Source organism: Notamacropus eugenii, chromosome 5 (genome assembly GCF_028372415.1).
Source record: "Notamacropus eugenii isolate mMacEug1 chromosome 5, mMacEug1.pri_v2, whole genome shotgun sequence".
In the NCBI taxonomy this organism is placed as follows: Eukaryota; Metazoa; Chordata; class Mammalia; order Diprotodontia; family Macropodidae; genus Notamacropus; species Notamacropus eugenii.
This window is the reverse complement of record NC_092876.1, coordinates 446,426,905-446,441,338: the sequence shown is the minus strand read 5'-3', so window position 1 is coordinate 446,441,338 and position 14,434 is coordinate 446,426,905. Positions and strand designations below refer to the sequence as shown.

General features: G+C 35.3%; 1 protein-coding gene across 1 annotated transcript in view; it reads left to right on the top strand.

The window, feature by feature from the left end:
* IL1RAPL1 (interleukin 1 receptor accessory protein like 1) overlaps positions 1–14,434 on the top strand; it is a 1,535,580-nt gene that overhangs the window by 924,283 nt on the left and 596,863 nt on the right. The window lies entirely within an intron of this gene.

The window sequence follows — 14,434 nt, the reverse complement described above, 5'->3', positions numbered from 1 at the left end:
GTGTTCTTATTCACAGAAACTTTTGAAAATACATGAAAAAACGTTTACTTCTTGTGGATCATTTGGTTTCATTATCAAACATATTTTTCTAAGTACAGGTTACTCCTACTTTTATATTCAGTTTAGAATAGCAACTGATTTTTCTTTTACATGTCATATTCCATTACTTAATGATCTGATATATTAGTCTTTGTAAATAGCTAAAGATTTTGTCATCTGAGATACAATAACTGTGAAATTATCTCTGGTATGATATACAAAATCAACCTGGTACAGTTAATGGAGCACTGGACCAAGTCAAAAGAAAACACTCGTTCTTGTTCTGCCACATATTAGCTGAATCAATCAATCCCTTAACTCCTCTGGGCCTCAATTTATCACCTGGAAAAAGGAGAAAATCATGTCTACCATACTCTTCTTATATACATTAGTATCCTGAAGATCTAGTTATTTGATATATGTGTATTGTCAAGGCAATAGTCACAGCAGTGACAGTGACTGTGAATATGCTGGCATAGTTCTGAATCACAAAACAAAACAGACTCTCCATATAGAAGGCAGAAGAAAAACATTCAGATATCAGAAAGCCAAATTCCAGCACCAGAAAACCGAATCCATCAAAGCAACCAAGAAGTCAAGATACATTATCATTACAGGAGATGCCACCATTCCCAAGCCTTTTCCCCACTTCCAATCCTCCCTCACCACTGAGCCTTCCCATAAACACTCACAATTGTAGCTGCTGCTTGCCTGTATCCTCTCTTTCACCACTCTACCTACTCTCACTCACTCCCCCCAGCTCTGCTCTATCCTTCTTTTTCAACTCATTTAGCAAGCTCCTCCTACTACATGTGATTTAGGCTTGCATGTGATTTAAGCAGGTCATATGGACCTGTTAATGGATGGAAAAGATCTTCAAAGTAAGCAAAAGTATACTAAAAGTACATTCAGGCCCAAGATCTTTCTTATCCATTATGTAGGTCAATGGAGCAACTGGTGTCAACAGAACTTTACAGCAATATAACAGAGATTACACAACATAAGCACATAAAAAAATATCTTAGGGTGGAGCTTGAGCACAAGCACCCCATCACTCCCCTCTCGAATTAATGGGGCCCAAAACTTTAAGGTATGGGGCAAAGGTCTCTTCTTTCATAGCTAGTTCCTGCTGTCTCTGCCCCAAAAGGTCCCATTCAAGACGTCAGTTCTTTAGCAGGCATCTGGAGCTTGGTCAGTGCCAGCTCCTAGGGTGACACTTCACAGTGATGGATGGAGTTAACATCCAGCTTAAGCCATCAGACATCTGCAGGCGGAGAGTACCAAGCCTGCAAGAAACAAATCTAGCAAACAAGTTGAACAGACAAAAATGTAAAAAGAAATAAGGAGACAATAACAAGAAGTAGGGTAGATATAGGGTCAACTGTGCTTATGTAATCTATGAACCCACTATCATGGCTTCATTCACTGTAGAACGTATGACTTAGGGGTATAATCTGGCAGTCATCTTCTCCTGAATAAACAACAGTTATGGTATTATCTTTTCTTCTGTGCTATAATTTTTGTAGCCTTTGGAACATCGTCTGGCTTCCGTTGTACCCATACGTGAGCTCCCAATTTTGTTCTATCACTAGAACCCAATTCTTCAGTTCCTCTGCTAGTTATTTCAGGCGGAGGGTCAGTTTTCACAAGGGGTATTATTTCACAAGAAATAATAGTCGTCTGAACTATTCTGTCATTTTTACAAAATTTTATGGGTTCTTCACCTAAATTTTGGAATGTCACAATAATTTCTCCTTGATAATTAGAATAGATTGCTCCAGTTAATACATGTATCTCTCGAGCAGTTAATCCTGATTTAGGTAAGAGACATCCAAAATTATTTTTAGGGATTCTCATACATATCCCAGTAGAGATTTTTCTTATATCCATTCCACATTGTTTAATACTTAGTATCTCTTCATTTCACTACATTTGAAATGTGACCTACTGTCATTTTGAATCTGCATTGAGGTTCTGTAATATAGACTTATGATATTTAGAATTTTGCAGGTGTTTTTCTGGGTTGCATTGTTATGAGGACAAGCCACTAGTACACCTGAATAGGTTCCAGCACAAGTACACATACATTTGCATTCTTTATCTTGGAATAGGGGTCCAATATAATCTATCTGCCAAATCTGAGCTGTAAGTTTTCCCCTTGCTATCTCTCTAGTTACTACCCAAGGAAGAGTTCATTCCTTTTCTAATTGACATATATAACATTCCTCTGCCACTTTTTAAAGAGATATTAATATCTTCATATTGTGCCCACTGGTGTGTCACCTGGACCCCTAAATGATTGGCCATTTGATGGATTCATTTTGCTAGTATTGGATCATCAGTAGGTGTCAGAGTAGGGGTAATATATTGAGTAGCAATATTTGGTAATTGATCAGCGTGTGCATTATATTCATTTTCTGACATGGTGAAGACCACGTGAGTGTCTCCATAATGTATCACCAAGGTAATATTCACACCATCAACAGTGACTATGAATATGCTGGCATAGTTCTGAATTGCAAAATATAACAGACTATCCATGTAGAAGACAGAAAGAAAACATTTATTCAGATACCAGAAAGCCAAATCCCAACACCAGAAAATCGAATACATCATAGCAACAAAAAAGTCAATATACATTACCACTGCAGGGGACACCACCATTCTCAAGTATTTCCAGCCACTCCCCAGTCCCTGCTGGGGCTTTTCCACAAACAAACACTCACAATTCTAGCTGTTTTCTTGCCTGCATGCTTTCTCTCCCTCTGTTCCAAGTACCCTCACTCACTTCCTCCCAGTTCAACTCATTCAGCAACCTCCTCCTCCCACATGTGACTTAGATTTCCATATGATTTAAGCAAAAGCATATTAACAATACATTTGGCCCAAAGATCTTTCTTATCCATTACATAGGTCAGTGGATCGACTGGTGTCAACAGAACTTTACAACAATATAACAGAAATGCCACAAAATAGACACACAAAACAATATCTTAATGTAGGACTTGAGCACAAGCATGCCATTGATATGTTGAAAGAACTCTGCAAAGGGCAAAACATAAGACACATGTGACACATCATCATTATTGCTCACATCAGTCATGTGCAAAATAAATATGCAGAATTGCTTGCATACTTAATTCTAAACTTAAGCGGAAATTGTTCCTATAAAAGAAAAAGGGGCACGGAATGGATTACAACTGGGGATTTGGGGTAATTTAGCCCTTTTCAGAAATGCCAAAGGAATGATAATGATCCATTTCACAATTACATTTAAAATACAGAATCTTCAAAATGTGACAAATTTAAAAAAACCTTGGTACTTTTCCTCCCTATTGTAGGGTTTTCGAGTGCACATTGTTTGTAATTCAGTGGGCAAAATAAAAGATTTTTTTTTTTCTAAAGCACTAGAGAGCTCAGGTATAAAGGTAAAAAATGTAAGGATATTTGACTGTGGTCATCATTTTGTCCTTAGTTGTTATGTACAAAATTTGCAAAGCCTGTTATGGTTAAAAAAAAAACAACTTGACATTTGTTTTTGCAGAGTTTTCTTTTTTCTCATTTTCTTATGAAATATGTTTTTGATTTCATGCAAAATACGACAAGGACAGTAAGTTTCGGATGTCTATCACCTATCTTAATTCCATAATATTTTCTCTGGACATAATTTATTTCCCTTTGAAGAACCTTTAAGAAAATACATTGTGTTATTTTCAATATATTGCCCAGTCAAATGGAATTCATTTCCTTTCCGCATGGTGACAGGTACCATCTTAGAGATACCAATAGAAAAATTGATTGCCACATTTCTTATTTTGGATGAAATGCAGAATGAATGCTCTTGGACCATATTTGATTTATACCAGTGGTAGACAGCTGACTTTTGCAGGAAATGAATGATGGAAACACTTGAGTAATAAATAGATTTTCAGCTTTTCAGTATATAGTAGTTCAGAATACACGCACACATGCATGCATGTATACATACATTTACATACATGTGTATATGGATATATGTATATGGCAAAATATATATCTATACACATATATGTTCAGAGTATGTCATTTATTATGGGATAGTGTCATTAATTGATTCTGTCAAAAATTATGTGAAGAGAAAGGAAGTCTTGGTAGGAGGGACATTTAATTCCTTAGAAATTATAATAAAAGTGAATAAGTGACCATGTGATGTTACCGTAGGATTTTGTGACTTTTTGATGAGTTTTATTTTAAAACATTCATAATATTGTTGCAAAATGACAATGGTTAGGGTAAACATATATAGAATTTCCCTTCATTTTGGAATTCTAATTCTAGCTCTGTCTGGATATGAATTCTGAATTAATACTTGAACGCCTTACTCCACTATATTGCCAAGAGCCTAATGAGAAATGTCTGATAAACGTTAGTATGTTGCATTTCCTTTGTAAGATAGATTGAATTTTCTTTCCTTCTGAAAGCTGCTAATCATTATTGAAGTGGTGTCTCTCAGGTGCAGAAATTTTGATAATTATCAATGTAATGGAATGTGGGGGAAAGATGCCTTCTGAGAAAAAAATAGGAAGCCATTTCTAATCTTTCTTCATTGGCTTATAAAGTCAGGCTAAAACTAACGCTTAGTATTAAACATTTTTTTTTCTTCCACTGAATCTTTGAATATAAACTACTCTGACAGGTATCTTTCAAGTAGTATAGCACAATAAGAAGAAATTTCAACTAAACTCCTTTCAGCAAAATATCTCCTTTACATCCATCAAAGGAAAGAAGTGTTTCCTCATAGCAGGGAAGAAATTGAGAATGCTTCACTAGGAGAAAATGCTATCCAACCAAATAGCATGGAACCTTTATTCTGTTTGAGTTCGGCACACACTGATTTAGGTAAAAAAGATTTGACAATATCCACAATTTTATATGAAAGGGACAGCTGCCTGTTCAGAATTGTGAGTAGTACATATTAAGATGTATTTTAGGTACTAACAAGGCGTCTATTGAATGTGCAAATTTATACATATCAAATTGCTTTAAATGATTTGACACGTTAACATATTTCTCTATGCATATAGCCAAAGGTGATTCCATTTCTTGAGACATAAATCATGTCACTCAGTAAAGCTGCAAAAGTGAATATATCTCTAGATGATAATTATTCATTGTTTTATACACTTTAGTGTTCTGTCCATCATAATCACACTTCTCTAAAAGCGTAACATCCTTTTTCTCCCTCTTGGTAATTGCTTTTCTTATAAAAAACTTTTTAAAGCCAAGTAGAATTTTTTTTTCTAAATCCAGTCATGAATATGATAAAATAAAGTGCAATAAAATTTCCTGAAGAGACGTAAAGTGTCAATGAGATTTTATTATTGCCAGCATTGCTTAGTAACTCATTAAATCCTATACATTTAATATTTTTAAACAGATAGCATGATGACTGACTGAAGTGTACATTATATAAAGTATTATGAATCACATGTCACATGTAAACAGTTATATGTTTATACGGTTTATTTTTTTATATTGATACATATAGACATAAAATATGTATATACATACATGCAAACACACTAAATAGGAAATTAGAATCTATACATATATGTACATGTGTTTGTATGCATATATACATGCATCATAACTGTACACCACATATATCTATCTCTATGGAATGTTTGGGGATTTTGTTTCTTTTTAATAACAAATATTTTATCACAGTAAAATAATATTTTTTTAACATCTAGTTCAGGGATGGGAAACCTGCAGCCTTGAGGCCACATGTGGTCTTCTAGGTCCTTGGGTGTGGCTTTGTGACTGAGTTCAAGTTTTACAAAACAAATCCTTTTATTAAAAGGATTTGTTCTGTTGGATTCAGTAAGAGGGCTACCTTTGAGGACCTAGAGGGCCACATATGATTTTGAGGCCAGAGGTTTCCCACATCTGATCTAGTTTACATCTCAATATTATTAAGTCAGTGGTCAAGTACAAAAATAATTAATATTCCTACTCAGAGGCTGTGTCAATGATCTACAGACTCATTTTTTATAGCATGCACTAGTCAGCCAATTCAAACTCATACTCTCAGCTCAAACCAAATGTCCTACCTGTTCTCATCTCTTGGTTCATGAAAAAACAAAAGGTCTGTGTCATGTACTCAGACTATCAATTCTTCTACTATGCAATTGATCGAGTCTTGGCTAGGAAAGGAGGTGGGATCCCCGACCTTCTGTGAATCACAACTGTATTCGTAAGATCCCTGATGTTGAGCTGAAAAGGACCTCAGAGACCATCTAGTCCAGCCTTCTATTGAAAGATGGAGAAACTGAGGACGAGAGAAGTAAAGTGATTTATTCTGGGTGGCACAGGTTGTACAGATCAGAGAAGGAACTCTGAATGAAGTCTTAGGAGTGCAAGTTCAGCACTCTTTCCTCTGTACCACCATGCCCCCGGCCACCTCATCTTCCCTATTTCCTTCAGTTTCTATTTTCATTCCATTAGACACATGCTTGCTTAAATAAGGAATGATTTAATCTCTTGGAATCTTATGTTTTTGCACCTATATATCTTTGCACTAAAGAGGCTAATTAAGGATGCACCTGTACTCATTAGGTCAGACCAAAAAGTCTCAAGGGAAGGAAACAGGCATTTTTTAAGTATGCACTATGTGCTAGGCACTATGTTAAGAGTTTTACAAATATTATCTAATTGTATCTTCACTATAACCCTGGGAATTAGGTGCCATTTATTTATATTTTAGTTGATGAAGATGAGGTAGGCATATACTAAGTGACTTACCCATGACCACACAGCAAATGAGTGCCCAAGACTAGATTTGAACTCTAGTCTTCCTAGCTCTAGGTCCAGTATTCTGTCCACTGCACTACCGATCTCTGGACAAGATCCTGAATGAGTCAGTCTCTAGGGATCCTAGATATCTTTTTGCATTTCAGCTAATTAAACAAATACTGTAATCATTAGGCTGGGTCAGAGCAAAGGTCCAGGAAATGACCAGGCAAATACCAATATACTTTTTAAATGTTTATATAAACGGTTTGGAATCTGCTTTGAACCCAAGTGACCTATACCTCTTCACCCCAAAAAATAAAGTTGGTCCCCATAGATGTGTTATAGATTTCTTATTCTAGATGATGGGATCTCACTAATTCATCTTAAGACTGTTTACAAATCCTCATGCAAGTTCCATGCTAGTGGCAAAATAGACTTTTATCTTATTGCATATGGCCTCCAGCAGGATGGAAGTGTAAAAAAAAATTAAATGAGCATAGTGTCTAAAGTATTCTCTCTTTTCCAAAACACTGAAATGCATATATTCCTCAACTACTGGTGATGCAAGAAATTACATTTTATTTACTTTCCCTTTACTTTCAGAATGACAAATAGGACCGCTGTGGTAAGCCCTGGGCAGCCTCTGTTTGAGCTTGCCCATGTAGGCACCTGCTGTATTTCCTAAGCAAAATAACAAATTTGCATGCACATTCCATCTTTTCTCAACCTTTCTCCTGCTTTCACTTGTCTAAGATTAAAATTATTGTGAAATATAGCCTACTCCCATCTTCCTCGCAAGCATGTGTATGTGTATGGATGGATTATCATAGTTCATGCTGAAATGTAGATTTCTTATCTTCATGAATTCTTCCAGTAGATTTACATATTTTATTAATATATTTTCCTAAACTTATACATATGCATTTTAGTTGCCTATGGCCTAGAAATAGTCCTTGTCTTAAAAAGACATTTTTTCCTCTATGATTTATTGGAGCTCAATCCAGGAAAATGTTATTTTGCTTATTGGCAAAGAACAAGGGCATTAAAAGGAGGTTGAAGCATAGGCTTTTGAGGGATTTAAAGAAGGCCTCTTCTATATTTCCAGTACTAGAACTAGAGTAAAATTTTGGCAGCACATATAATTACACTTTGTAGGAAGATGCTGTCAAAAGAATCTCTCTCTATTGCCTCAGGGAAAGAGAACATTTGGTTTCAAAAATTCGAGATTTGAAGTGAGGCCAAGAAGACCACTAGGCAAAAATAACTTGTCACCATAACCTGCCATTCACTATTTAAACATCATAGAACCTTTAAATTACTTTGAAAAGTATTTTTGTAAAAAGCTCAGGTCACCTTTGAGATCTTATGGTTCTCTCAGAAAGAGGATCTTGAAGTTAGAGGGATTGAATGAATGAAGCTGCTGGAGACCATTTTAAGAGATTATTGAGTTTTTAAGAAGTTTGACTTCCCATCATTTTCTTCTTGCTGCCTTCATCAAGCTAATGTAAAAGAAACTGAGATTCTCCTTCTTCTCTCTTCTCTCTCTCTCTTCTCTTTTGGAACAGCAACTCAGTTTGTCATTTTGTGCAAATGTGTAAAAGAAAAGAACATTCCTGAAATTTTAAATTTAATTCTAAGCCATTCAGTGAGCACAGCATTTTGTTCATTGTAAAGGTTTCTGGGGCTTGGGGGGATTGACTCTGAAGGGGATTGTAGGGACTGTAGTTTTACTACAGTTTTCTGTCTTTTCTGGCAATGTTTCCCCGCTAGCTATCCTCCTTATTCAACTATTATTGGCCGCTGACAGTACAGATAATGTTTGATCCCTCTTACTCATGCTTCCGTTAAGAACTTAAAAATAGTTACTATTTCCCACATTATGTTGTTTTTATGTCCTCCAGCATCCTGATTTTCCTGTCCTGTGCATTCCCCAGTTACTTATCCATTGTTTCTCTTTAAGTGGAGTCCCTTTTACTGAACACAAAACTCTAGATAGCTTGTAACAAGAATAGTTACCATATATATATACACACATATATATAAGACCATAACTTCAAATAATGTTAACGCTCTACTTCATTAATTAGTCAAAGAATGGATCAGCATTGTGGCAGTCATCATACTCTTTTTTCTTATTTACTATGTTATTTTTCCCAACTATATGTAAAAACAATTTAAACATTTTTTTTTCAAATTTTGAGCTCCAAATTATTTCCCTTCTTCCTCTGTTGAAAAGGCAAGCAATTTGACATAGGTTATACATGTCTTGCCAGGCCTAGAGGCCTGAGGGCTACCCGAGTCTTACCTTACCTCTATCGGAGGTCTTCGGCTGGCCAAACCGGATGCTCGTATGAGAGAAAGGACGTTCCAGAGTCGAACAAGGGTTGAGCTTTATTCAGGTTTCTGGTTAAAAGTGCAGGGGAATTCTTCCTTAGGAGGGAGCGAAGAATCTCCTGAGGAGGCAAAGATCTTACAATAAGAGATTGGAAGTAGAAGTGTAAGTGGGGAGAGAGGGGGAGGGGAGAGAGGAGAGAGGAAAAGCGGAGCCTTCTGTCCTGTCCACTCCACGCCCCTCCGCCCAAGAGAACTTTCAGGCTTTCCTGATGCTACTTAAGCTCTCCAGCCACATAGTTTGCATCTGAATACCGTGCTGTAGGTGTGCCCAGATCTGGGACAATCTCGAGGGCGGGGAGAGCTCTCTCCCATCACGTTTCTCACGGGAAGAGGCGGAAATACACGAGATAGCTCGGTTCACCTCAATTCCCAGTCGTTTCCTGGGGGGGTCTCGTGAGAACTCTAAGATTTAGAAGTTCCCACCTTTACCCGCCCGAGACTGTCCACATGGAATTGAGCTTCCATCCCCAGCAATGTCTAGTCATGCAAACCCATTTCCATGTGAGTCATTTTGTGAGAGAAAAGGAAGACAAAAAACAAACAAGAAAAATAAAGAAAGAAAAAAATGATCTTTGATCTGTATTCAGGCTCTACCAGTTCTTTTTCTGGATATGGCCAGCACCTTTCATCATGTCCTACAGAATTGTCTTGGATAATTGTATTGCTGATAATTAAATAATTCATAGATCATCCTACAATACTGTTATTACCATATACAATATTCTTCTGGTTCTGTTCATTTCATTTTGCACAGTTCATGTAAATCTTTCAGTGTTATTTTTTTCCTTGAGAACATCCTGCTCTTCATTTCCTAAAGCACAATAGTAATTCCACCAGAATCATATACAATAACTTGATCAGTCATTCACTAACAATGGGCATCCCCTCAGTTTTAAATTCTTTGCCACTACTAAAAGATTTGCAACAAATATTTTTGTATACGTAGGTCCTTTTACTTTTTGTTTTTTACCTTTTATGATACAGATCTAGTACTGGTATTACTAGGTCAAAGGATATGCATGGTTTATATTTTTCTTTGGGTGTTGTTTCTAATTGCTTTCTAAAATGGTTAAATCAGTATCCAACTTCACCAGAAGTTCATTAGTTTTAATTTTCCTACATTCCTTCAACATTTGTCATTTTCCTTTTTTGATACATTAGCCAATCTGACAAGTGTGAGGTAGTAGCTCAGAGTTGTATTAATTTGCATTTTCCCCATCAAAAATGATTTAGAACATTTTTATAGGATTACTTTGTCTGAAAACTACATGTTCATGTTCTTTGACAATTAATCAATTGATAAATGGCTTTTATTTCTATAAATTTGATTCAGTTTTCCATATATTTGAGAAATTAAGTCTCTATCAGAGAAAGTCACTGTATTTTTTCACAGTAATAATGATCAACTATTTCCTTCCAATTTCTTTTCCACTTTTATCCTCCTCTCTCTCCTGTTCAGTCTCAAAAATATTTTGCTTCTGACTTTTACTTATCCCAGACTGTCCTCGCTTGTGTTAGTTCTGCCTCTTCCCTTCTTTCTTTCCTCTATGCTAAGATAGATTTCTACAACAAACTGTGTATGGATATTATTTCTTCTTTGAACCAAATCCAATGAGTTATGTGTTACCCTCCCTGCTTCCCCATTTTCCCATCCACTGTAAAATCTCTTGCAGACCTCTTTTAAGTCAGATAATTTATCCAATTCAATCTCTCCCTTTCCCTTTATCCCAGTGTACCCTTGTTTCTCATCCCTTAATTTAATTATTTCTTTTAGATAACTACACCATCACATTTAACCCACACCTCTTCTTTCTGTCTATGTATACTCCTTCTAACTGCACTATTAATGAGAAAGGTTTTAAAAGTTATAAATATTTTCACATGTAGAAATGTAAACAGTTTAACCTTATCAAATCCTTCATGATTTCTCTTTCCTGTTTATCTTTTTTATGTTTCTTGCGCATGTTGTATTAGAAAGTCATATTTTCTATTCATCTCTGATCTTTTCGTCGGGAATGCTTGAAAGTTCTCTATTTCATTGAATGTCCATGTTTTTCCCTGAAAGATTATACTCAGCATTGTGAGGTAGATGACTCTTGATTTCTTTTGCCCTTCAGAGTATCATATTCCAAGCCCTCAGATCCTTTCATGTAGATGATTCTAAATTTTGTGCTTTCCTGACTGTGGTTCCATGATATTTGAACTGTTTTCTTTTGACTGATTGCAGTATTTTCTCCTTAATCTGTGAGGTCTGGTATTTGACTATAATAATTTGGGAGTTTTCATTTTGGGATCTCTTTCAGGAGGTGACCAGGAGATTTTTTCAATTTCGATTTTGCCCTCTGTGTTCTACATTATCAGGGCAATATTTCTTGATAACCTCTTGAAAGATGATATGTAGGCATTTTATTAAAAATCATAACATTTAATTCATTCAATAACTCTTAAATTATATGTCCTGTATATTTTCCAGGTGAGCTGTTTTTTTCCAGTGAGATAGTTTATATTTCCTTTTATTTTTTTTCATTCTTTTGATATTGTTTGATTGCTCCTTCATATCTCATAAAGTCATTGGGTTCCACTTGCTCAATTCTAATTTTTAAGTAATTATTTTCTCCATTAAGCTTTGGTACTTCTTTTCCATTTGGCTAATTCTGCTTTGAGAGGCATTCTTTTCTTCATTTAATTTTTGTACCTTATTACCATTTGGCACATTCTTTTTTTCAAGGTGTTATTTTCTTAAATAACTTTTGTATTTCTTTTGCCAAGCTATTCACTCTTTTTTTCATGATTTTCTTACATTGATTTCATTTCTCTTCTTAATTTTTCCTCTACCTCTCTTACTTGGTTTTTAAAACCATTTTTGCACTCTTCCTCGGTCTGTTCTTGGAGGATTTAGATGCAAGGATGTTGATTTTATTATCTTCTTCTAAGTGTGTCTTTTGATCTTTCTTGTCACCGTAGTAACTTTCTATGGTCAGAATTTTTTCTATTGTTTACTCATTTTCCAGCCTATTTCTTGACTTTTCAATCTATGCTAAAGTGGGATTCTGCTTCCCAAGTGGAGGGGGCACTGTCTCAAGCTTTAGGGCTTTTGTTTGACAGTTTTCAGGAATAATTCTGGGAGCTGGTAAGTTTTTGGCACTCCCAAGGTGTATAATTTAGGGAGAAGTGTGTTTATTACCTTCTTATACTGTGTATTTGTTTGTGAGCTACCACTGTCACTTTTTTCAAACCTGGAACTATGACCAGGATCCCTGCTCTCCTGCAGGTGCAAGGTCTACTGTGTTAGTGTTCCTTCTTGAACTGGGACTAAGACCCATGACTATGACCAAGAGCTAAGTATGGGCAATGCAACAGAGTGTTCCCCTTCATGTCAGCAAAGGGACCTCTGTAAACCTCCTTCTGACCCTTTGTCTGATCCCCTCTGTGTCTGAACCCATCTGTGGGCTGAGAAGTCTGGTGCCACTGTTGCCACTGATTCAGTGGCCCTGAGGCCTGTTCCTGGTTTGCTGGAGCATGAACTGTGCTCTTCTCTAACCCTGTTGCAACAGACTTTTCCTGCTCACCTTTTAAGTTATCTTGGGCTGGAAACTGTTTCATTCAACCTTTTTGTGGTTTATGCCACTCAATAATTTTCTAAAGTCATTATTTAAAGGTATTTGACTCTCTTGGCTCCACCTCCATCATATTCTTTTAATATTGAGTTTTTGTTTAATGAAAGCATCTGTTCCTTCCCCATAAAATAGTGGTAAGTTCCATCTCCCTTATTTTGTAGCTGAGCTTTTATTGTTTTTTCTTTTTAACTAAATTGATCATTGAATATTTTTTCCTTTTATGTTTCGTCTTTTCTTTATTTTTGTCCCATCATTCAGTGATGAGAATTATTTGAATTTTGATTGTCATATGCATGTATGTGTGTATATACAAATAATATATATACTTATACATGTATACATATACATATCTGTATACATTTATATGTATTCCCTTGAAACTCAGCTTAAATAAGTTTTATACTGTTGTCTTCAAGCAAAACACTAACAAAATATTGAATAGTGTATGCTCTGTAACCCTAAGGAACCACAAAGTGATGTCCTTAGTTTGGCAGTTTGACATGAATTTATTAATCAACATTCTGTGTTTGTTACATAATTGCTTTCCTGATTAATTAATCAAAACTCTTGTATGTTACAAATAAAGTTAATTTTTCAATCATTTGGGTAACTTTTTTTTTAAAAAGAGGTAAACTTCAAGAATTTTATGAATAGTTGTATCAAATTCCTATAATTTAAATCTCTATATTCTCTATAACTGTGGTGTTCAGTTGATTTACATTGTTCAAAAAGCTGAAGAGAAATAATTCTGTCAAGATTTTTTTTCTTAGTGATCCCAGGCCTTTTTATAATGATCATTTACAAATTGGTTAGGTTCCACTAAGTGACTTTTAGAGACCCTTTTAGTTTTAAATTTCATATTATAACCACTTCTTACTACTCTAAGTATTCAAAGAGGATCTACTTTTTTTTCCTTAGAATTTTATCAGGTATAAACATCATTTTCACCAGTCTGTATTTTTTTGCAATTCACTTTTTCTCATTTTTTGAGTGATCAAGGTATTTATCTCTAGCCTTTTCATGCCTATTTGGTTTTACATGATTTCTCAAAAATCATGCAGATATTGGTTTTATAACAAGAAAATATGTCCAGAAGTTGGTTGATATTATGGTTACAGGGGCCATATTTAAGAAACAATTATTGGTCATTGGTTGCTGACATGCAGCAATAGGAGTTATATTCAGTGACAGGCCATACAAGTTCATCTTGAGGACATGTTCCATTCAATATATTCATGTTCTATATAAATGATGGAAAATATTCTTATTGAATTCACAACAAATGGCCATATTTGTAAAGAATAACATTTAGCATTAAAACATTTTTGAGTTTTTTTGTGCAAAGACCTGTAAGGGTTTATACATACATAATTACAGTAAATTTGATTAAATTCAGTGAGCATTTATTAACTTATTATGTGTCATACATAATGCAAGATGCTAGGTATGCAAAAACAAAAATAAAAATAAAAATAGTCCCTATTCTCAGGAAGCTTATATTATTGTGGGGAAAAAATAAGCATTCACAAATAAATAGATAAAATATATGGAAACTATATAAAAACCAGTTAACACTCAAGACTGTGGCAACCAGGAAGAGTCTTCTCCAG